General features: G+C 41.7%; 1 protein-coding gene and 1 long non-coding RNA gene across 5 annotated transcripts in view; one reads left to right on the forward strand and one right to left on the reverse strand.

The window, feature by feature from the left end:
• Positions 1–3573: 3573 nt before the first annotated feature.
• LOC116821593 (uncharacterized) lies at positions 3574–22672 on the reverse strand. The gene is made up of 4 exons (XR_004372958.2): positions 22355–22672; positions 16548–16768; positions 10795–10903; positions 3574–4594 (listed from the first exon to the last, which is right to left on the reverse strand). It is a non-coding gene; the product is annotated as an uncharacterized LOC116821593 (long non-coding RNA).
• ATP2C1 (ATPase secretory pathway Ca2+ transporting 1) overlaps positions 21993–22679 on the forward strand; it is an 86693-nt gene continuing 86006 nt past the window's right edge. For 2 of the 4 annotated variants that reach the window (XM_032774918.2, XM_032774923.2), the window contains exon 1: positions 22059–22216. The gene's annotated coding sequence lies outside the window, so the exon portion shown is untranslated. Of the gene's footprint in view, positions 22217–22679 lie in introns of all 4 variants that reach the window. The other 2 variants (XM_032774920.2, XM_032774922.2) reach the window with 2 other exon arrangements.

Raw genomic sequence — 22679 nt, forward strand, 5'->3', positions numbered from 1 at the left:
CCATCTAGTAAGGATTGCAAAAAAAAAAAAACAAAACCCCAAAAACCAAACCATGCATCATTGCTGTATTGAGCCATATTTACAGCCATTTCAGTTCTTGAATGACTGCCTCAATTCAAGCTAGCTAAATGAATGGTTTGATTCATATTTTTGATAGTTTTGAATCTAGTTGCTATGCTAATGGAAGTGTATTTAGACATCTGAAATTATTTCTCTCTGTGTGACATATGGAGAGAAGGATGTTTGTCATAGCTTTTGCAGCTGGCCACAAGCTTGCTTATTTGCTGTCTTAAGGTTGTAAGCAAACTGAGCAATCAGTAAAATAATGTGCACATCTGATCAGTTCAGACCAATGTTTAGTCCCCACTTGGAAACAGACCTCTGCCAAAGAAATGGTGGGATTCTCAGCAGTAGATTTATAGCATAATTCACTAAGCCTTCTAATGTGAAAGTTACACGACTTGCATTGCTCTACAAACTTTTTTTTTGAAACTGATTTTATAAATGTAAAACTGTTAATCAACTCTACTGCTAGTTCAGGGATGGGAAAGGTGTTGGGGAAGAGATGGGGGTGAGTGTGGAGTTGAAGCTACTCTGCTGACTTGTGTCATTATTCAATATATGATCAATATCAAGGTACATGATCAGCATTCATGAGATGCTGGTAACAAGCTGAAATCTTTCATTCCTGTTAAACCTATTCCTTGTAAAACACTATTAGTCATAGCGCTCTTGACTTAATGAAAGGGGTGCGCTGTTTTTGTCTGACCTTTCAACATATTTTGGACAAAAATACCAATGGTATCATTTGGAAGAGAAGAAACTACTTTTGACAGGTAGTGTTTCCCTCTCTCACTAATGGTTTTTACAATAGCTAAAAATCCCAACTATGCACAGAAAAAGAATAGCTCGAGTTTTCTGATTGGTTTAGTCCCGATGTTTATGTGGTGATAGTCAGTAAAGGAAAGTTTCCTCTCATTTACTCTAAAAACACTGAGTGGAATGCTGGTTGTGCTGTATGGATTGCCACACACAGTGTTTAGTACAAGTTTTTGCTTGTGAAGGCCCCATTCCTTTTTCTAGCAGAGTAAATACTTAGGATCTGTTTGCTTAGGAGAGCTTTTGGGAACAAGCCCATAAATACTACTAGTGGTTTGCTAATCCCACTTGCTGGCAGTTGTTTCACTCATTCTGATCTCAACTTAATTAAAACTCCAGATCAGATTGACTGATAAATTCCTGCCACCTGGGCTTTTTTTATGTTCAGATCTGGAGATTCCTGTTCTACTAGTAGGGTACGCTTCATACTCTTGTGAAAGTGGAATGGAAGCATGTATGCAAGATTGTAGACTCGTGAACTATTCCCTTTGAATCATTCAGAGAAGATTTTGCCTGAACACTGAACTTGACTGTAGCTGTTCTCCACATAATTCTAAAGAGTCTCAAATGACCAGATTGATTGACTGTTATGAAGGCAAACTGTAATGGATAATTTATGGTTCAATTTCATAATGAAGCTTGTTTGTAGATCTGAAATATTGAAATACAAAAGTCTTTTAGATGTAATATACTTTCAGCACGGCAGCTCCAAGCAGTGGGGGGGAATTGTCAATTCCATTGAAAGAAGCATTCACAGTCTTATTCAATTTTTTATCCTAGTTATGAAGCTTATTTATGTAAAATTATATACATTGCTGTTCATGGTCTCTTTTTTTATATTGTCTGGCATTATGTTGTGAATGTAGTATGTTGTATGACTGCTGTCCACTGGGATGTCAAGAAAAGATGTGTATTCAAAGACCCTCTTCTATTGATTTAACACTTTTTGATAAATCTATTTTAATGCTATATTTCATTTAATTTCAGTCTGAATTTAGCTTTACATGATTACAGTACTGAGCTGCTCCTCAAAAGTTGCCTGAAAACTTTAGGGAAACGATTTCCTTTTGATCACACTAAAGCTGTTCTAGTACCAGTAATTGGAATTAGATCTGAACCATGTCAGTAAAAATAAAGCTATAAAATATATATTGTCTAGAGAGAACACAATAGCCTTGTGGAACTCATGGCTTCAATTACATTTTGTAGCAAAGAACTTAACAGGATTATAAAAAACACTTATATGAACAAGAACTTGAGGTTGGAAGAGAGGGACACTCATGCTTCAAGGTACAAGCTATTCCCCAACTGAGTTAGGAAGCGCTTTGTCCACATGGCAGTTATTTATACCCTGCCCTACTGCAGGTTTTTTTGCCTGCTTCTCTGAAGCATCTGGTACTGAACAATGCAAGACACAGGATAGTCGACTGCATGAAGTCCTGATCTGATCAAGTGTCTCAATTATTCTGTTCATGGTCTTCAATCAGAGGCGGCTCCAGGCCCCAGCACGCCAAGCGCGTGCTTGGGGCAGCAAGCTGCGGGGGGCGCTCTGCCGGTCGCCGCAAGGGTCCCATAGCTTTGCTGTGCTTGGGGCGGCAAAATCCCTAGAGTTGCCCCATCTTCAATAATCCATCCACTTTTTTTGCTGCCCAATTGCCTAATGTATTTAAATACGTCAGGACTATTTATCATAATCATAGCTTTGACTAACCAAATAGCATTAGTCTTTTCTAAGTAGGTAACTAAGAAATTAATGAATGAATTTGGTTGCTGCTTTCTTATTTAAACTTTGTTAAATGCTGTCATGCATAATAAATCAACAAGGTCTGTTGATGGACTTGGTAGAAAATGCATGAAAACATGCATATTATGGGTACATATGAGAGGTTCTTTGAGAATTAAGTGACTTGTGTTTGCAGTTGTGATTAGGACATAACGCTGTTTAAACAAGCCTCTTATCCACTTTGATACAAAACAATTGCTATTTCTTGTACAAATATCTTTAAAGAACACTTCTTTTATGTTACACCCTGAATTCTTAAAGAATGACTGAGATTAGGTTCCTTGGAAAGTGAGGTTAGTTGCTACTGATAATTGTAATACTGTTAAAACTGATCCTGCACTGTTTCCTGGCATGCCAAACCAACCTGTGACAGTCCAAGTAATGTATTATAATACAAGTTAATTCTTCCTCAGGGTTTATTTTTTATCAGTGAGGAGTACATATAATCTATGCAGGAAATCTGAAGATCCCAGAGGAAAGACTATAAACTTTAGGGGAAACATATGCACCCGAATGTGGGTTTGGAGACAGCTTGGTATAAGAAACTGACTTTAGCTTCAGGGATAACTGTTAGTAGTCCCAAAATAGCATCTGAAAACCACCATGAACCAGTGGTGCTTATTCACTTCTGCAGTGAATAAGAAGAATCTACAGATGTGTGGTTTTAATAATATTGTAGGCTAATCCTGTTCCAAACCAGTTTAAGTAGGTAAATTTTAGAAAAATTCATTTTGCCCCCTGCTGATAGTCACAGTATCTAATAAGCTTGACAAGAAAAAATTGTCTAGTTTAAAAACCTTAAATTCGAGGTGCTGTTTTAAAAACCTCCATACTCTTGAATAAATACAATAGAAATAATTTATGCCACTTTACTTCATGGGGTATTTGCAGGGGTTTTTAATGTGCTCTTCTCAAAGAACTAATTTTTCAATTTATCTAGCAAGACAAAATATTACCTCATTTCTGATTTGATTATATTATCCAGCCCTATAAATTAGCATTAGAGTATTCCAAGGTTATCCATTTCCAAAACACTGCTGTAAATTTATACTTGCTATTGCAGAAGCCAGACAAAACACTGTCACAGGAGGAAACCACAGGCTTTTTCAAACTGATGTTAGCTAGGAAAAAAGAGCATCTGACTTCCATTAAGGAAAATGGGAGAACCATTGTGTTGAAAACTGCTAACGCAGGTAACTAGCAATTACATGCAGAGTAAATGGGATATTTATGAAGCATTGAAGTTATGTGATCTCAGTCCTTTAACTGTCCTGAGGCCTAACTGTAATTGACATTCATGAACCTGTCTTGATCAAAAAAAAAAAGTATGCAACAGTTTATTAGCAGGGTCACTTACATTCCAGATAAGCCACATTCAATACATTTCTTTTTGGTTAGCTAATATTATCTTTGTCATGTGATAATTCAAGTATATACACTCTATGTATGAACTTCTGCATTTATGCCTTGATTCTAACAAGGAGTTCTGTGCAGACATCAGCCTATATGGAACAATTGGCAGGGCTGGACATAATTTGGTAATCCAAAGGAAAAACTTGCTCTCATTGATTTGACAATAGGCATGTCTTTGACACAGTTGATTGCTAGCTGGTTTGGTGAACTTCCCCCACACTGAGTGACTAGCACTTCTTCATAGGCAATATAAACTCTCACTCTTCATGTGAGTTCCTTCTGAAAGTATTGAATTGGAACCAGGCATTTATATCTGTACCAACATATACCTGTGAAGGCATCTGTAACCTTCAGATCATGTGCTACTTGCAGGTCACTTAGACTAGAGCACAGCCCACCACCATCCCATTAGATGTCATTGTTCATCTCATTGTCCTTTGTCTTGCATTTTTCCCAAAAGTGCTAGCCAACATCTTCTATAGCATAATGCTGAAAACCAAGTCTCTGATCCACAAGTGCCTACAAGGAAAAGAAATTTCTGATTGCAGATGACTCTTTAACCCATTTAAATCATGACTGGATAACTTTCTGAGAGAGCTACTATGGCTCAAGCAAAAGTTATTGACTTGATGCAAAATTACTGAGTGAGGCTGTTTGGCCTGTTGTACAGGAGATCAGATTAGATTTAAAACTATCCTTTTTTACTTTAAAATCTATTAATCTGATCACATGAAAACAACGGGGCAACAGAGAATGAGACCCTTAATTATTAAATACAATAGATAAGAATGCTTATTTATAGGCCAAGCAGAGTTAGAGTTATGGTGGGTGGGTGTGTGTAAAATATAACATACTTAAGTTCAACACCATGTTTATCACCATTTCTTGTAACACATCCTGGATGTACCTGCATATGATTCACCTGGGCTTTGGACACAGAGGCCTAACAAATGGTAAGCACCACGTGTCTCCTTAAGGGTGGCAATTTAAGAATTCTGCAGGAGTCCACCTCTACCTTCTTTACTCAGGAAAGAGTCCAGAGCTCTGTTCTGACTAGGAATTACCATAAGGATGAAGCCAAGGAGTCTGACTGGGACACGTGGCCTAAGGTGGGGAATCTCCTGGCAGATAGTGTGGAAATAGCTGTCAGCCAGGAGTTGAGATCAAATCTCATTGAAATTAACTCCCACCTTCTCCCCTCCCCAACACACACATGAGCAAACCTCCAACTGGAAATGATATGACTTGAGCAGAAAATCCAGAAGCCACAGTTCTGTTCTCATCTTCTATGGCTATTAATGTATGTTGGGAGGCAGGTGCTGGCCCCATATAGTTGCTTTTAAATTAATAGCTGAGCACTGGAAGGTCAAATCTCTTATCTTCAGCAACATGACAGTAGTGGTGGTAAAAGCATGTAAGACCATCTCTCCAACAATCCAAAGTACCACCAATGACAATCAAATAAAATAAGAGGGATTAAAACCTTGGACTTTCTCAGTCTTTAGTCTGCAGAAGAACAAAGACAAGGCTGTCTGTACTAGAGGTGTGTTCTTTTAGTGCAGTGAAATGCTCTGCAAAGCAGTGGCTACTTCTAGTGACTTAGTCCTTTATTAGGAATGCATTAAAAAAACTATACAGTTCAATAAAAAGGTCTCTTATTTCAGAGAGAACGCCAGCATCAAACTAAGTTTATTTTAAAAATGCTAATGCAGTTACTAGTATTTGCTTGTAAACTCTGCAAGAATGACATTTAAAGTAGGACTGTCAAGTGATTAAAAAAAATAATCATGATTAATCACACTGTTAAACATAATGTCATTTATTTAAATATTTTTGGATGTTTTCTATTCAGACAAACAAGTTTGTTTACATTCACAGGAGATAATGCTGCCCACTTCTTGTTCAAAATATCACCTGAGAGAACAGGTGTTCTCATGGTGCTGTTGTAAATGGTGTTGCAAGATATTTGTGCCAGATACACTAATGATTCATATGTCCCTTCATCCTTCAAATACCATTCCAGGGGACATGCATCCATGCTGATGATGGGTTCTGCTCGATAACAATCCAAGCAGTGCAACCAACACATGTTCATTTTCATTTTGAATCAGATACCACCAGCAGAAGGTTGATTTTTTTTCTTTTTTGGTGGTTAAGATTCTGTAGTTTCTGCATTGGAGTGTTGCTCCTTGAAGACTTCTGAAAGCATGCTCCACATCTCATCTCTCTCAGATTTTGGAAGGCACTTCAGATTCTTAAACTTTGGGTCAAGTGCAGTAGCTATTTTTAGAAATCTCACATTGGTATCTTCGTGTTTTTGTCAGATCTGCAGTGAAAGTGTTCTTTAAACGAACAACATGTGCTGGGTCATCATCCAAGACTGCTATAACATGAAATATATGCAGTGGTGAGCTGGTTTGCACCGGTTTGCAAGAACCGGTTGTTTAATAACTGATTCAACACCCCCTTCTAAATTTAAGGGGCCGGCAGGTGAGCAAACTCTGGTCCACGGGCCACATCCAGCCTGTGGGACCACCCTGTCCGGCCCACCTGAGCTCCCAGCTCGGCAGGGTCCCCCAGCCCTTCCCCTGCTTCTGTCCCCATCTCACAGAGCAGCATGGTAAGGGGGCTGGGCTGGGACTAGGAGGAGGGGTAGGATAAGGGGCAGGGGCCGGTTGGAGAGGGTAGAGGTTCTGGGGGGGGCAGTCAGGGGACAGGGACCCAGGAGGTTTGGTAGGCATGGGAGTTCTGGGAGTCTTTTGGGGTGGTGATGGATGGGGTCGGGGGACAGTGAGTAGGGAGAGTTGGGTAGGGGTGGGGTCCTGGGGGGAAGGTAGGGTGCGGGGTCTCAGGAGGGGGTGGTCAGGGGACAAGGAGCAGGGGGGGATTGATGGGCTGTGGGTTCTGAGGGGGCAGGATGTGGGTTGGGGTCAGATGGGGGGGACAGAAGGGCATGTGGGACTTGTACCTCATCACGTGGTTCCATACCAGGTCTTCAGAGGCGTGTCTTCACTTGCTCTGGGTGAAGGACCTGCCACTGAAATCTTGGAGCGAGTGAACACCCCCCGCCCCCCGCCACTGAAGTGCCAGTGAGGACCTGGTAGGGAACTGGTAATTAGAACTTTGGGAGCTCATCACTGAATATATGGCAGAATGTGGGTAAAACAGAACAAGGGACATACAATTCTCCCCCAAGGAGTTCAGTCACAAATTTAATTAACACATTCTTTTTTTAATGAGTGTCATCAGCATGGAAGCATGTCCTCTAGAATGGTGGCTGAAGTATGAAGGGGCATAGGAACATTGAGCTTGTCTGGCACTTAAATACCTTGCAATGCCAGCAACAAAACTACCATGCAAATACCTGTTTTCACTTCCTGATGACATTGTAAATAAGAGGACAGCATTATCTCCTGTCAGCGTAAACAAACTTGTTTGGCTGAACAAGTAGGACTGAACGGACTTGTAGGCTCTGAAGTTTTACATTGTTACGTAACTGCACTCAAACAAAACAAAAAATCTACATTTGTAAGTTGCATTTTCACAACAGATTGCACAACAGTACTTTTGAGATGAATTGAAAAATATTTTTACAGTACAAATATTTGTAATAAAAATATACAGTCTGATTTTAATTACAACACAGAATACAATATATGAAAATGTAGAGAAAATCCAAAATATTGAATAAATTTCAATTGGTACTCTATTTAAGTGTGATTAAAACTGTGATTGATCGTGATTAATTTTTTGAATTAATCCTGTGAGTTAACTGCAATTCATCGGCAGCACTATTTTTAAGTGACCTCTTGACAGTGCTGCCTGCTGTGTATAATAAAGTTACCAAGACTTTGTTTCAAACAGAAGTTTGCCTCATGTTTCAAGCTAAAACCTTTCCCTACTCCCCTCCCTTCATTGATGTGAAGCATGATATGCACTAATTGGTTGCTGTCCTTCATCCAATATGTGGCTACATTTCCCTGTGGTGTCAAAGTGCTATGAAACTGAAGGCATATTATATTTTCATTTAGACTCACTTTGAGGCCTATGTAATTTTTGCCATAACTGAGTTGTTTGCTGCTCACTGAATTTCCTTAGAAAATATGTATCTGCCAATAGAGAGTGGTAGTCCACGTGTTCCATCAGTCACGTTATGCTAATTCCAAATTTATTCAGATAATGTTTGAGTTGTAATCCCTCAGTTACATGAATTGTTGTGCTTCAGAAGCTAAATTACCTGAAAACTGCACTAAATATGGAATTCTGCATTTAATAGTATAAAAATATTATGGTACAACAGAGGCACCTCAGGATCAGGGCCCCATTGTACCAAGTGCTGTATAAAACATATGAAGATATGTATTCTTGCCCAAAATAATTTATTTCCTTCTCGAATTGTGCTCACTAGTATCAAATAAAACTTAATTGTTTTCCATCTAGGATAAACTCTTTTGCTGATTCATCTTCCTGTGTATTAGGAGTTGACATTCAAGCCACATCTCAAATGCCTTACAGTAAGCACCTGACATGCTACCCCTTCAAATACACATTTTAAGTGAACAAATTAAGGACCACTTCCAGCATTCCTGTAAGGAAATGGGGAATAAATGACCATCTTGTGGGGGGAGTTGTGAAACTCAATAGGAGCAGGGCTGGCTTTAGGCCGATTCAGCCGATTCCCTGGAATCAGGCCCCGCGCCTTAGGCCTCAATTTTTTTTCCTTACTGCCGGCTGAGGTCTGCTCCAAGGTCTTCCATGGCCCGCTCCCCTGACCAGAGCGCGGCTGAGAGCGTGGCTGCCCCACAGCCCTGCTCTCCCCACTGGAGCTCTGGCCAGAGCATGGCAAGCCCCGCAGCTCCGCTCTCCGGGCTGGAGCCCCACACCAGAGAGTGACACGCTGCCCCACAGCCCCGGCTGGAGCGCGGCAAAGCTGCCCCGCAGCGCCGGCTGGAGCCCCGGCCGGAGTGCGGCAAAGCTGCCTCGCAGCGCCAGCTGGAGCTCTGGGCCCTTTAAATAGCTCCCAAAGCCCTGGGATAGCGGTAGGGGGCTCCGGGGGCTATTTAAAGGCCAGGGCTCCAACTGTGTCTGCCACCCTGTCCTTTAAATAGCTGCCGGAGCCCCGCAGCCCCCCATGTATTCTCCAGGGCTCCCGCGGCTGTTTAAAAGGTCCAGGGTGGGGTAGAAGCAGGGGAGCTCTGGGCCCTTTAAATAACCCCCAGGGCCCTGGGATAATGGGAGGCTTGGGGGATATTTAAAGCGGGGCTCAGCTGCTCTGCTTGCACCCCTGCCTGCCGCACACAGCTGCCCCCCCGCTGCAGCAGCTCTGCACCTGGTGCCACAGCCAGCCCTGCAACCCCCTGCCTGTCTCAGAACCCCTCCACACACCCCTGTGGCCCTGCTCAAAGCTAGCCAGCCAGCCCCCCCCCACAGCCCTGCCTGCACCAGCCCTGCACACCCAGCCCCAAACCCCCTGCCCTGTCTCTAGCCAACCCCGCTGCACTCCCCTGCCTGAAACCAGAGAGTTCTGCACTCCGTTGTCTCCAGCCCTCCCAACCCCTGCTGCATCCCCCTGCGGCCCTGCCTGAAGCCAGCCCACCCCACACCCCGCTGTCTCCAGCCAACCCTATACCCCTTGCCCTACCTGCAGCTAGACCCTACCTCCAGTCAGCCCCTGCCCTGCCTCCAACCAGCCTCCTGTCCACTGCTGCCCTGCAGTTCCCAGGGCAGTAACCCTGCACACCTGCTTCAATGAAGGGGGCAGGGAGCAGCTGGGACTCACATGTGCACACCTGCAGGGAGTGGCAGGGACCCACACATGTGAAATGATGGTCATTAATAAGCAATCAACAGCATATATGATGCAATGTATATAATATATAATTGTATTATTTATATAGTTATGGGAAGCAAATAATACATGAAAGAAATGACAGGTTTTGGGGGTTTTTTAGTCATCGCTGCCAGGGCCCCACCGAAAATGTTTGAATTGGGCCCCGTGCTTCCTAAAGCCAGCCCTGTATTTGAGCACCTGCAATCCCCAGTGAAGTAAATGAGAGTTGAGGATGTTCAGCATTTCTGACAATTAGGCTGCCATCCAAAACTACTGGCAAGTGAAGCTTGTTTAGCATCCTCAACGATTTACAAAAATGTGTTTGCTGTTCAAATCCCTGCATTTGTTCAAATAAAACAGCAAATGGTTTGTCATAAAACAATGCACTACACTAAAATGGACAGTGATTCTAAGGGTTGTGTCTTTTCTAGCAGCCTGGGGGATTTGAGACAATGACTAACCAAATCTTATGCTTCAGGGCTTTAGCAAGTCACCTGTGGGGGTCAGGAAGGAATCTTTCCTAGATGTACAATTGGTTAAAACAAAACTTAAGCATGGGGTCTCGGCAACACTCAGGTTGGTAAACCCTCTGAGGCCTCTCCAGTGAATTGGCCCTTGGCACATGCCTACATTGTCCATTCCTAGTCTGGCCCTGCCCTGAAGTGGTACAGAGAATCCTGTTTCTAGAATGTCTGGCTGGGGTTTCTTGCTCACATGCTCAAGGTCATGCTAATAGCTTGATTTGGGGTTGGGAAGGAATTTCCCCCAGGTCACATTGCCAGAGACCTTGTATTTTTTCACCTTCCTGTGTTGTATGGGGCATAGTTTGCCTGCTGGATCACCTAGGCAAATGTCACTATTGCAGGGACCTCAGACATTGGTGTAGTACCTTGGTCTTTCCTGTTCTCTGTCCATGGCACACCAGTTCAGTCTTCAGTTAGACCAAAGCATTTCAGTCCCAGAAGTCTTTGGGGTTCATATCAGATTATCTGGTGAAACTTAGTGGCATATGATAGACACAGGGTCAGATTTGATTATCCCTTCTGACCTTTAACTCTATGAAACAGAAGTACAGAGTTTGTAAGTTGACATGGTGCATGATAGAATTCTAGTCAAGTTTAGATTGACAACAGAAAATTGCATATTCCCTGTATAAATGAATTTTCTTTTAGGAACTTGACAATACCAATGACAGATGACATCTCACCAATGATGCATTGTCATGTCATTCACTTACGTCAGTATCACTAAAATCATGGCTGAATGTGACTGTAGTAAGCTAAATAATAGGCAACAGTAACACGAAACTTAATGAAGTCAACTTAACCAAATACTAAGTCTATGTAGATGACTCATATATTAACATAATTATACAAACATTGGGTGTACAAAAAAGACTACAAACGAGAAGTTAAGATTTCAAAATATAGAAAAACCCTGTTGCTTTAATCTGTAATAGCACTCTTGTTTCTTCACTAGATATCTGTGATGTACAAACTTTGACTTATAGCTAGTTTATCCATCCATATTATAATACATCTTAATCTAAGATCCCTCCCCCCACCCAGCCACAATAAAAAGTTGCTAGATAAAACCAGGGTGGTTCATTATGAGGAGACCTATCTCAAGAACTTGTTACAAATATGAATGTTAATCAAAAAACACTAGAATTAAGCTAAAACCAGGGAGTTTGAATGAAACTGTGTCCAAGAGCTGTAACCAGCACTAAGTGAATTTACCTCAGCACTACTTATTAAATATTCAACTGTTGCTACCAAGCTATTTTGATCACAAACCTCAGATGCACAACATATTTTCCTTTCACTACTCTTGATTCTCCAGAAGAAACTGTAGTCTTCTAGGAATTTGCACAGTGCCTAGCACAATAAGGCCACAATTCCAGTTGAGGTCCTGGAATTCTACTGCAATATAAACAAATAACTAGGCAGCAGAAAATGTTCAATTAGACTGAATTTGTCTGCTAATCCTAGTGATAAATTCCTACCAAACAAGATAGATACATGCCGGAGTTTGTATCTTGCCAATTCCAAAAACTCAATCATGAGACTTGGAAAAAGAATTTGGGTCTCTCTCTTTATTTGCAGCCTGGTTGTTGAGCCTTTACAGTTCACATTTTCAAGCTTTTCTCCCAGCTACAAGGGCTAGAATTCTATAATGAACACTGAGATTCCCCTCCCTGCTCCCCAATCACATGAGTCCATGAACTGGCTGTTTCAGAAATATACCAATTATTGCAAGACTTGTGATTAAAATCTCAAGAGTTGGCAATGCTGCTATTAGCATAGTCTTTTCATAAGAACCGGGATGTCCCACTATCTCCCATGCACATGTTATACCAGATCTCTTCTCCACCTCCTCATCCCCATTCCAGGGATGCAAAGCAGTGGAACTTCTTATAGTTCTACACAGTAAAACACCCCTCAGGGGTCGGGGTGAACTTACACAGCCTGGGTAGACTCATGTTAGCAGAGCTCAAGCTATGGCACTAAAAATACCAGTGTGCATGTTGCAGCTCAAGCTCTCAAACCTAAGGGATTGGGTGGGTTTGAGATCCTGAACTCAAGCCCAATGTCCATAGTGAGTCAGTGTACTTGGGCTGAGAGGCTCATTCCTAGCTGCAGGGTAGACATACCCTGAGAGGCCAAAGGAAAGGGAGGTGTATACGCTTGCTGTAGTACCAGTCAACTGGTAGTGGTAGTCTTATGCTACGGTTATATGAGGTCTTCCACTAGGTGTGTATGTGATCACTGCAATTCATTTAAGGAAGTCAGAAGGTTAACTAGTTTTCCAACAGAAATATCAGAAAACTCTTGTTAATTCAAACTAAATCTGATAAATCATTAGCTTTCCATTGTTCCAGAAATAAACACTTGACTCAAAGCACTATGAATCTAAAATACATGAATTTAAAATGTATCAAGTACAAGATAAATAAGATATCTGATCCTTTGAGTATTTGTGACATTATCCAGTGTACGATCTGGACTACTGAACAGCTGTGTCCCCTTAATTCTCTAACCTGGGGTGCCTTTTACACTGTCTTGCTGTCAGAACATCCGCTCCTGACCTGCTCACACAGGCTTCAGCACACAAATTCTCTCTAACCTAAGTACATGGGCACTGACCAGTCACTCATTAATTTAGCTGCAGAGTGACAATTGCAAATTTTTAATCCCAGCCTTGTCTACCAAAATGTGCATTTTTGTACTGTCCAGCATGCTACTGAACAATGCAAGCTCACAGAAAGTCCATTGTTTCATCAAAGGAAAATGATATGCACCATCTTTGCAATCCCAAATAGTTTCCCTTACAACTTAATCCAAACATACTAGTGAAGATAAAACAATAAGAGAAGTACTAACAAAGAATTTAAGTGATTACACATATTGATGGATAAAAGTCAGGATTTTTGCAAAGAAAAATAAGAGGTATTTGCTTGCCTATTACTAACTTAAAAGCAAAGGTTTTGTCTCACCATACCCTGTAGTAAATCACCATCTTCTCCAATTTAACTGGTAATTTCCCATGTGGAATTGTATCATATGCTTTACTGAAATCCAAGTAGATTAGATTTATTGCACTTCCCTTGTCTAAAGTCAGTTATCTTCTCAAAGGCGACCAGGTTGGTCTGGCTGATCTAAGTTTTTTGTAAAATTATGTTGTCTTTTATTCCCAGTTACTGTTCACCTCTGTCCTTGACTACTTTCTTTTTAAAAATTGGTTCCAAGACTTTACATACAATTGAGGTTAAACTAATAGGCCTGTAGTTTCCTGGATCACTTACTTAAAAATAGGACTTATATTAGCAATTCTCCAGTCAGAGGGTCTGAGCCCCGAGTTTAGATTCTTTAAAAATCCTTGCTATTGAGCTTGCAATTTCATGTGCCAATTCCTTTAATATTCTTGGATTGATATTATTTGCCCTCCCCAATTTAGTCTCATTAAGCTGTTTGAATTAGAAATTACCACATCTGAGGTGAAAGTCAACCTCTGTATCCTACAGTAGAATCTTATAACATCACATATAGTGTGGCTACACACTTTAACAGGATAATGATATTCAGCAGATTAATTTTCAAGATACCTCAAGACCAAATTTGTACAAAATTTCATAGTCTTGTGAAAATGGTGACCATAATAATATAGACTGTTAACAATATTCAGTAACTAAATACAACTTTAATTTTTCCCCTTATATTGCATTTTTTAAAATTTCTTTATCACAGTTCTACATGCTTCAGGCCTAGAGGTACAGTGACTTGAAAACAGGCTCACTGATGACATCAGAGCCTGTCTTGCTGCAAACCCAGCTTTCTTATCAGCAACTCTAACATGATTCTGGCTTCCAATAAAATGGACCTTCACATAAGAACAGTAAAAAACACTATGGATAGTAGATTCTTAATCATCACATCTCCAATGATCAAATGAAGAAAAAACTTAAAAGAATTGTGTGGGGGACATGGAAGGACTTGTCACAATCATGGATTTCAACTAATTTAAAGAGCTAAGACAACACAACTCAGCTGTGAAATTTTAAAAGCTCTGCAACTTTTACAAACTGTTAATACACACTGGGCCTACTGGAAGTTTCTTCAACTTGAAATGGAAGTCTTATCCTACAACTTTAGGAAACTACATCAGGGATTTTATGACATCTGCATATGCAGTGGGCATCTTGTAACTAATCTAAGTCACTGCTCAGGGTTGGGTCTCATCACGATTCTGAGAGAGTTCTGACTCTTCCCTAGATGGCTGACTTTCCATATAGCACAAACAACTGCAAAAACTAGAAATGTTTAACATTCTGCATGTTAGTATTTCCTACTTCAGCAAATCAAATGAGTGACCATTTTTGTAGGGGTACTACAAAAACATTCAATGCCAGAAATGAGCTTCTGAAATCTGAACATAAATCTGTAAATTGACCAGAACGTATCAATATTATCTCTGATTTGGATGACTTTAAAAGTTAACTGCAAACATAAAAAGAAACAAGCTTCTTCCAGATTTGTATATTTATTGCCAATTTTTGAAATCTAGAAACTGAAACACCTTTTTAATTCTGACTTAAGGGACCTTGCCTGATCCTGGCTTATAACAGACAATGGGAAATTGATGAATATTTTGCTGAAAAACAAATTTCTTCCTTCAGAATATGCAGTTGAAATTATGCATTTGTATAGAATGTTCCCGCTACCAGTTGGTAGGGAGGATTCAAATTCACTTGTAATTAAGCATGAGTTTTAACTCTTGAAATTAAATTAAAAACCCCCAGCTCCCTGCACTTTCTGGTTTGCTGAAGATAGGCAAAAATGCGACTGATAACACGGATTGCAGTATGTGACCTTGTATCTGCCACAAATACATGCTAGAATATTTTCAGTAAACGAGGAGAGCTAGCAGACTTCAAAAGAAGGGTGTGTGTACACATAATAGCCGTATTCCTTGCCCTCTCCCTGGCCAAATTCCATAGCCATATTAGCAGAGAGATTAAAAATAAAAACTTGCTTTCATCCACGTCAGCATTTCATGTTACCTTGAAGCTACTGGCCTTTATTCTAGAGGGTACTTTTTATAGAAACAAAGACAATAGCAACATGCTGCAGAAATCACTTATCTCTACCCACCTTAAAATCTGACTTTTAAATAGATTCCTTCTAAAAGGGGAGGAAGAACCTCTAAGGGGAAGAATAGATTTCTATTTCTGTGCAAGTAGTCATTCTTTTTTGTAATAGAATGTGAATTGTCCTACAAGACAAAGGTTTAGAATAAATCTTTTGCCAAGAAAACTATAGCATGTTTCCACTAAATTAAAATTTTGGCTCAGTCTGAATGAATTTATAGAAACAAACCCATCACCTCTAAGAACTCATCACTGAAATTAGCTTATTTTTGCCCAGAGCTGAAATTTTACAAGTAGGTAATGATCTATTCATTAACTTATTATGTAAATCCTCCTCACCCCAATTTTCAAGATCAGAACAGGAATCCTGTGAATTTTCTGAAGTGTTGAGACAGGTGGCTTTCTCTTTTTAATATGTGCAACATGAGTAAAATTCTTGGCATTTTAGTTTGGACTTGATTAAAACTAAGCTGCTCTACCACCACTAATTATTTTCATTTTGCTTCATAGCCTTACTGCTGGAATGTCTTTATGCTTTACCACAGACACTTCAATACTGTAGCTGAAACCTTTTAATAACACTCTGTGCTGGAGTGCTCTTCTTTTTCCTTTTGTTTTAAATTCAAGGAACAATCACGGTTTTCCTATGAGCCATAGAACATCTTACTCCATTATCGAACTGGTAGTTATCTTTCATCTCAGCACTAGTACTGCATCATGGCTTTAAGCCATGGTTGGTGTTGAATGGATGTGGTTGTAATACTGTAGCGGCAACCTCTAGAAGGCATTGTGGCTGTCTCAGCTGGGCATCCTGCTTGACATATGGTGCAATTTAAGCTTCTGTTCCAGCATAGTGTATAACATGCACTTTTTCTTCCTGGCCTGGCTAGCTCTGTTGGCTACTTCTGTGAGCAGGGCCACGGCACTCCGCTAGTGTGTGTGAACAGGGGTGCCATCATGGGTGTTAGAGTCCTATGTACAACAGGGAAACTCACCTTCTATGAAGAGTCTGCACTTGAGAACTCAATTGCCCCCGTTCAAGATGAGAACATACCAGCAACAGTTGAAGATCCTCACTTGTGTTAATGTAGGGGAAGAGTAGGCGGTCTAGAAAGACTCTGGTGCAGGTTTTGACCTAATCCAAAACACAAGCTGCCCAAGATGAGGATTAGCTGTGGTGTGCCCTGTATGAAATCTTCAGGAGAGAGAGAAGATGCTAGGGGGAAAGAATGTGAGAGCAAAATATTATGAATATGGAAGAAGGTTAGACATCTTTCCTGATTATAAAGTTAGAAAATTAATTAATCTTGTCTTGCTGACAGATAATTGAGAGGCTAGAGTCTGAAACCTTTATAATTATGCTACAGTAGGAAAAGATTGAAACAGTCTAATGTTTAAAGAAACATTAGGCATTTTAGTGTTGGTGGTCTCAGATTACATGAAATGAACCATAAGTATATGGTTATTTCATTGTCATTATAGGGGAGAACGAAGGTTTCTTGGATACCTCAGTTGTGCATTTCTTACATTAAGGTTTCACTTAAATCCCCATCCCCCCCCCCCCCCAAATCATAATTAAGGCTTCACTTAAAATTTTAAAACATCCCTGGGACCTCTTTACTCTTAAGTTGCTAGTACATATACTCAAACTTAACTCCATCTTAGCACCCTTTTCTGTTCTGGGAATTCTATACACCAAGGGTTCTCAAACCAGGGGTCATGACCCTTCAGGCACAGTGGTCCCCAACCTTTTCTGTGTGGTGGGTGCCAGACCAAGGACTGTGGCCACCGGACAAGCAGCTGCTGAAATGCCGCTGAGAAGTGGCAACGTCAAGAAACGTTGCCGCCGAAATGCTGCCGAAAAGCAGCAGCATCGACAGCGTTTCAGCAGTGATGCTTCTTGATGTTGCCACTTCTTGGCAGTATTTCGGCGGCTGCTTGTCCGGTGGCCAGTAGGTGGAAGCACATAAATGCCCCGGCATGTGCCATGGCACCCACAGGCACAGCGTTGGGAACCCCTGCTTCAGGGGATCATGAGGTTATTACATGGGGGTCATGAACTGTCCACCTCCACCCGTAAACCCCACTTCTCCAGCATTTATAATAGGAATATAAAAAATGTGTTTTTTTTTAAATTTATAAAGGGGCAGGGGTCGCACTCAGAGGCTTGCTATATGAAAGAGATCACCAATACAAAAGTTTGAGAACCACTGAACTGAAGTGGTTGCCTCGTTAACTGTCAGATAATATGATGGGGTGGGGAAGCTCTACAAATGACACAATGCACTTACAAAATGTGCATTGCTATAAATGGAGATCTGTAGCACCAACCTTTCTCTACTTGATTCTGGTAGCATAAGCACTTTGATTTTACTCTCCTCTACAATGTGGGAGAAGTATGAAACTGGATTTTCACTTTCTTCAATCCCTTCCACCAGGAGGAGATTATCTTGTTATGAGGGAATGTTTTCCTCCTGAAAAAGCCAGTTTATGAAGTAGGAGGGTACAGGGTGCTTGGGGAGCCTGAATTATCATACTTAAATGAATTTTAAAGGTTTACTTCTTTAAGAGAGGACCCAATGGCATTCCCTTCATTTCCCCAAACTGGATACCAGTGTCTCAGACCTTGGCTTCTTTCTTGGCATCTCTTAGTTTATAGACCATTTAAAAAATCCAGGGATGTTTTAGAGTATAGAATTAAGTTTTTATAATCTGAAATATTTTCCAGGATTTTAAAACTTCTGTACACTTCAACTTCTCATGAGTAAAACAAAGTCCTGGGCAAGCTTTATTCTAATAACTTACTAATGTCAATAATATTTAAACAAATCCATCTTTAAAAGGATGTTTCAGTGTTGGTTTTGTGGGGAGGGGGAAGGGTCATTTGGATTTTTACCTAGACGGAAAGGGGAAAGTGTTTCAGAATTTATTAAACAAAATGTAATTGAGATGAGAATTTTTTTGAAATGCAATATCAATATAAAATACCCCCAAATTTTATTTCTATCAGTGTTCTGATTCTAGTTTCAGATCAGATTTTTCAAATACCTATTGGTGGTGGTCTTTTTTTGCAAGAGTTTTAGTTGTGGAGCTTGAATATCTTGTGGTTCTGCCTTTCATATTCTAGTTAGTTAATCACTTTCATTCTTCTAATAATTCTGTTGGAATTGAAACAAAATAGAAAATATTACTCCTTTGATTTTCAGACTAGTATTCTATTATATTGTGAGACTTCTGAGTAGTATTTGTATGCATATGACTGATGACCATGAATGTGAAGATGTTTTAAAAAGAAAAAAAAACTAACTTCCATTTTTAATTCTGATTTCTGGTATTTATCTTCAGGCTTTTAATGTCCTGTTTGCCAAATAGCTCTCGAGTGCAAACTGAAACTAATAAGGCTGTCCTGACACTTTGGTTTATCAGGCTCATGTTAGGGTCAGAAAATTTCTAAAAACTGCTGCAGTGGATTGAGATACACTAGTATTATCTAGGATTTTTTTAATGAGCAGAACCCTGTAGATAAGAGTAGGGATGTTGGAAACAGAACTAGTCACAATTTCTTTTAAGAAATGCTTATAATTCAGATGAGATCATCAAATAATAATAGATACTTTAGGTCAGACTGAAGTTGTTTAGGCCCAAATGCTGAAGTCCTATGGCTTACAAATGTAAACACTGTTTTTTGTAGTGTCATATTGGAAAGCAAGTGTAAGTGGCATGTGGCTGTAAATATTGGCAAGAACTAAAGGGCTTGCACTGACTCTTTCCTTGCTAAAGAAAAAATGTTAAGAATTGCTGTAAACTTGCATACTTTGCCCTAAAATAGCAGTTGGAGTAGCTTTCATAAATTAATGTAGTAGCATGAGGACTCATTTAGTGGACAACCTGTCATTTAATTTATCTGATAAACTGAATTATCCTAGTTAGTTTCCCATTTATGCTAGCTCTGTGTTCTTCTTTGGTCTAGCTCATTGTGGCTCCTTGACAAATGCTGATCATAGCAATGAGAAGAAATAAATATGACACTGTAAAAAGCATTAGAATGGGCAGGATATGTTTAGCTGTGTTGCTATTCTTGCACTTTTTCCAGCTGAAACTAAGTGGGACACAATTTTACAGATAAGTCACTAAAATCTGTACGTTGGTGATCCACTGTTACAATGATGATCTTTTTTTGGGATACTTTGCAGTGGCATCCCTAAACTCTACAGGCTCACTCTCAGACAGCATGGACTACCATCTGTCATGGCAACTCTTTGGGCAAAACCTGAAATCATACATTATATATCTTTGGAACAACTAACTTACCTGTTCTACTCCACCTCCTCCTCCCCCCATGAAAGCAGATATTTTTTCTTATCTCATAGTAAGTTAAATCAACACTTGTGTACTTCCCTCCCAAACCGTCAGAAGCATATCTACATATAAACACATACTCAGATTTAAACGCTTTGTTTCTTTTTAATATTTGATCTTGCCTAGCTGATGGCTTCAGAAAGCCATACTAATGAGTTATGAGGCTTAATTTTAACCTTTTGTAATTTGGTTGCTGTAAACAGCACTTATGAACTGACAGATTTTTGTTTCCCTCTTCTCTTGCTGAAGACTGATTAGCCTGTCACTTCAGCTTTGTTTGACAGGCTGTCAATGAGATTCTTTGTATGACCATCCTTTTCCATTTCTTTAAAAACCAAGTGTCAAGCCTGCATTAGCATGCCTAGATCACACTTGTATTTTGTCATTCAAGATCAATCATGTACTTAATACAACATTATCGCCAAAGGAATGATTGTGTTTAAAAGATCTACTCTGGATGCTCAACGCTTATAATGGCATCCCAAAGTATGCTCTCCATGTTGTTGGAGTCTGGATGGCCTCTTACTAATAAGAGGCTATTTTTAGTGTTTGGTTCCCTTCCTAGTGGGAAGGGTTGGGAGTTATCTTTATTTCCTTTAAGAGTGAAAATTATATCCTGGAGTTAGACATCTTAAATGAGAGTTTTTTCTATTTTTTTTAAATATACTCAAATATTCCTCTTTCAGGTGGTTGGAAGCATACTAATCTATGAAAGCTAGCTAGCATATATGATATGCTAAAGCATCAGCTCAGTGTGTGATATTGGCCTTCATAAAAGCTGTGACTGACAGTCTTAGTGAACATCATAAAAGTAGCAGAGGAGAATTAGTTGGGATTGAGTAACCGGGAGGAATGATGATTTGTGGAGGCACTGGGCTGGGATTAAAATATTTGGTTTGTTGATAAATTGCATAGTCAATTGCTTGATGACACTTGGAATTGTTATGAAATGTACTCAAGACCAAATAACCAATGTCAGTCAGGTGTATTAATAGGGTACAGGAATAGGGGTTTATATGATGCCAGTCTCTGAAAAGCAGTCCCATGCAGCATGGTAAATTAACCTTTTGCAGAAGGTATGCTCACCAAATTACACACCTTGCCCAAGGTTACTTAATCTGTGCCTCTGTAAAATGAGGATAATGATGCTTACCTTCTCTGTATAATGTTATATAGTACTTTTTAATCAATAGGTCTCAAAATAGGAATATATTACAATCTGTTTGGGATAGGTACTGTCACACTGTTTGTACTGTGTCTAATATAAAAGAGCTTGATCTCAGCTGGAGCCTCTTGATGCTACTGTAGTACTAATGAATGAGGTGAGCACCATCCATCTCTCAACTTCCTTATCTACTGTCACATAAATGCTCTAATCCCAGTTTCAAGACCAGCATCTCTGATACCACAATACAGTAGCAAGGAGAGCTAAGGCCCAATCAGCCTGTTGGAATCACGCCTGATCTTGAGGTGCTGTGATGCCTCTGCCTCCAGGGGCAGGCTACTGTGAAAGGCAGGTTTCTCAGGTAAAAGGACGTTAGCAAGAGCACTAAGACCAAGGGGAGGCGGTGGAGCATGCAGAATGCGGGGGCAGGTGCATCAGTCAGGGGCGGGTGTCTGTGGAACCTGGCACGGGGGCTGTGCGGGCAGGGGTGCGAGGTGGCTCAAGGTGGGTGGGGCTGTGCAAGCAGCTGGGGTGGGGATACTAAAGGCGGGGGGGGCAGTAGAGCGTGGAGATGCCGAGTGTGATGGTGTGGGCGGCGCTAGGGGCACGATTGACAGGAACGCTTACTAGGTAGGGAGGGGGTCTGTGCCCGCTAGGGGGCAGCCGCGGGGGGTCGGTTTCGGGTCAGGGCGGGGAAAGAGGGTCAAAAGGGAGGCTGGGGGGGCTGTAAGCGGGCTGGGGGGGTCCAGGTGGGCGGGGTTGGAGCGTGCAGCACACGGCTTCCCGGGGCGCGCCGGAACCGTTGGCTGCGGAAGGGTCCCTGAGCCCAGCGGCCCCGTGAGGGGAGCAAGTCTCCGCTCCTGAGACAGGGAGCGGCAGAGGCGCGCACACGCTCGCTCGCTGCTGATCTTGGGGCGCGCTCCTAGGGGAGCAGCGGGAGGCGGCGGCCGCAGCTCCGAGGCGCATGCGCGCCTACAACTCCGTCTTCACAACCGGCCCTTCCGCTGCCGGCCCTAGGGGTAGCGGAAGTGGATCGAGCGCTCGGGGAGCGGGGATGCGTCTGTGCCGCCGCCGCACGGAGCCCGAGCAGTGAAGTGCCGGGGGGCGGAGGAGCCGTCGCTTGCGCCAGGGGCGTTTCGGGTGAGCGGTGGGGCGGGGGACAAGGCGGGGCGCGGAGGGGGTCGGGGCAATACGAAGCTGCGCTGGGAGACCCGAGGGGAGGGCGGGGTGTATCTGGGGAGCTCCGAGGGTGGTGGGGCAGGGAACGAGGGTGCTGACCGGGGCAGAGCCCCGTCTAGCTGCCGCCCCGGCGTGGGGAGCCGTTCTCGGTGGCTGGGCACTGGGCGGCAGGATGATTGCGGGGGGCGCTTGGAGCTGCCGGAGCCTGGTGTAGGAAACGCGTCCTGCGCTCTTTGCTGGGGCGGCTTCTGTGCTGGCTTCGTTACAATCTCCCTGTTTGGTGTGGCTGTTGGGTAACTAATCCTCCCGTGGCAGCTGCCAGCCAGCTCACCCCGGGAGCGTGTCTGTCTCTCCGTGCGGGCGGGTGTACGCGAGCAAAGGGACCCGGAGATCCGCTTTTATTTTTGCTCGCGCCCGTTTCTCT

Source organism: Chelonoidis abingdonii, chromosome 2 (assembly GCF_003597395.2).
Source record: "Chelonoidis abingdonii isolate Lonesome George chromosome 2, CheloAbing_2.0, whole genome shotgun sequence".
Classification (NCBI taxonomy): domain Eukaryota; kingdom Metazoa; phylum Chordata; order Testudines; family Testudinidae; genus Chelonoidis; species Chelonoidis abingdonii.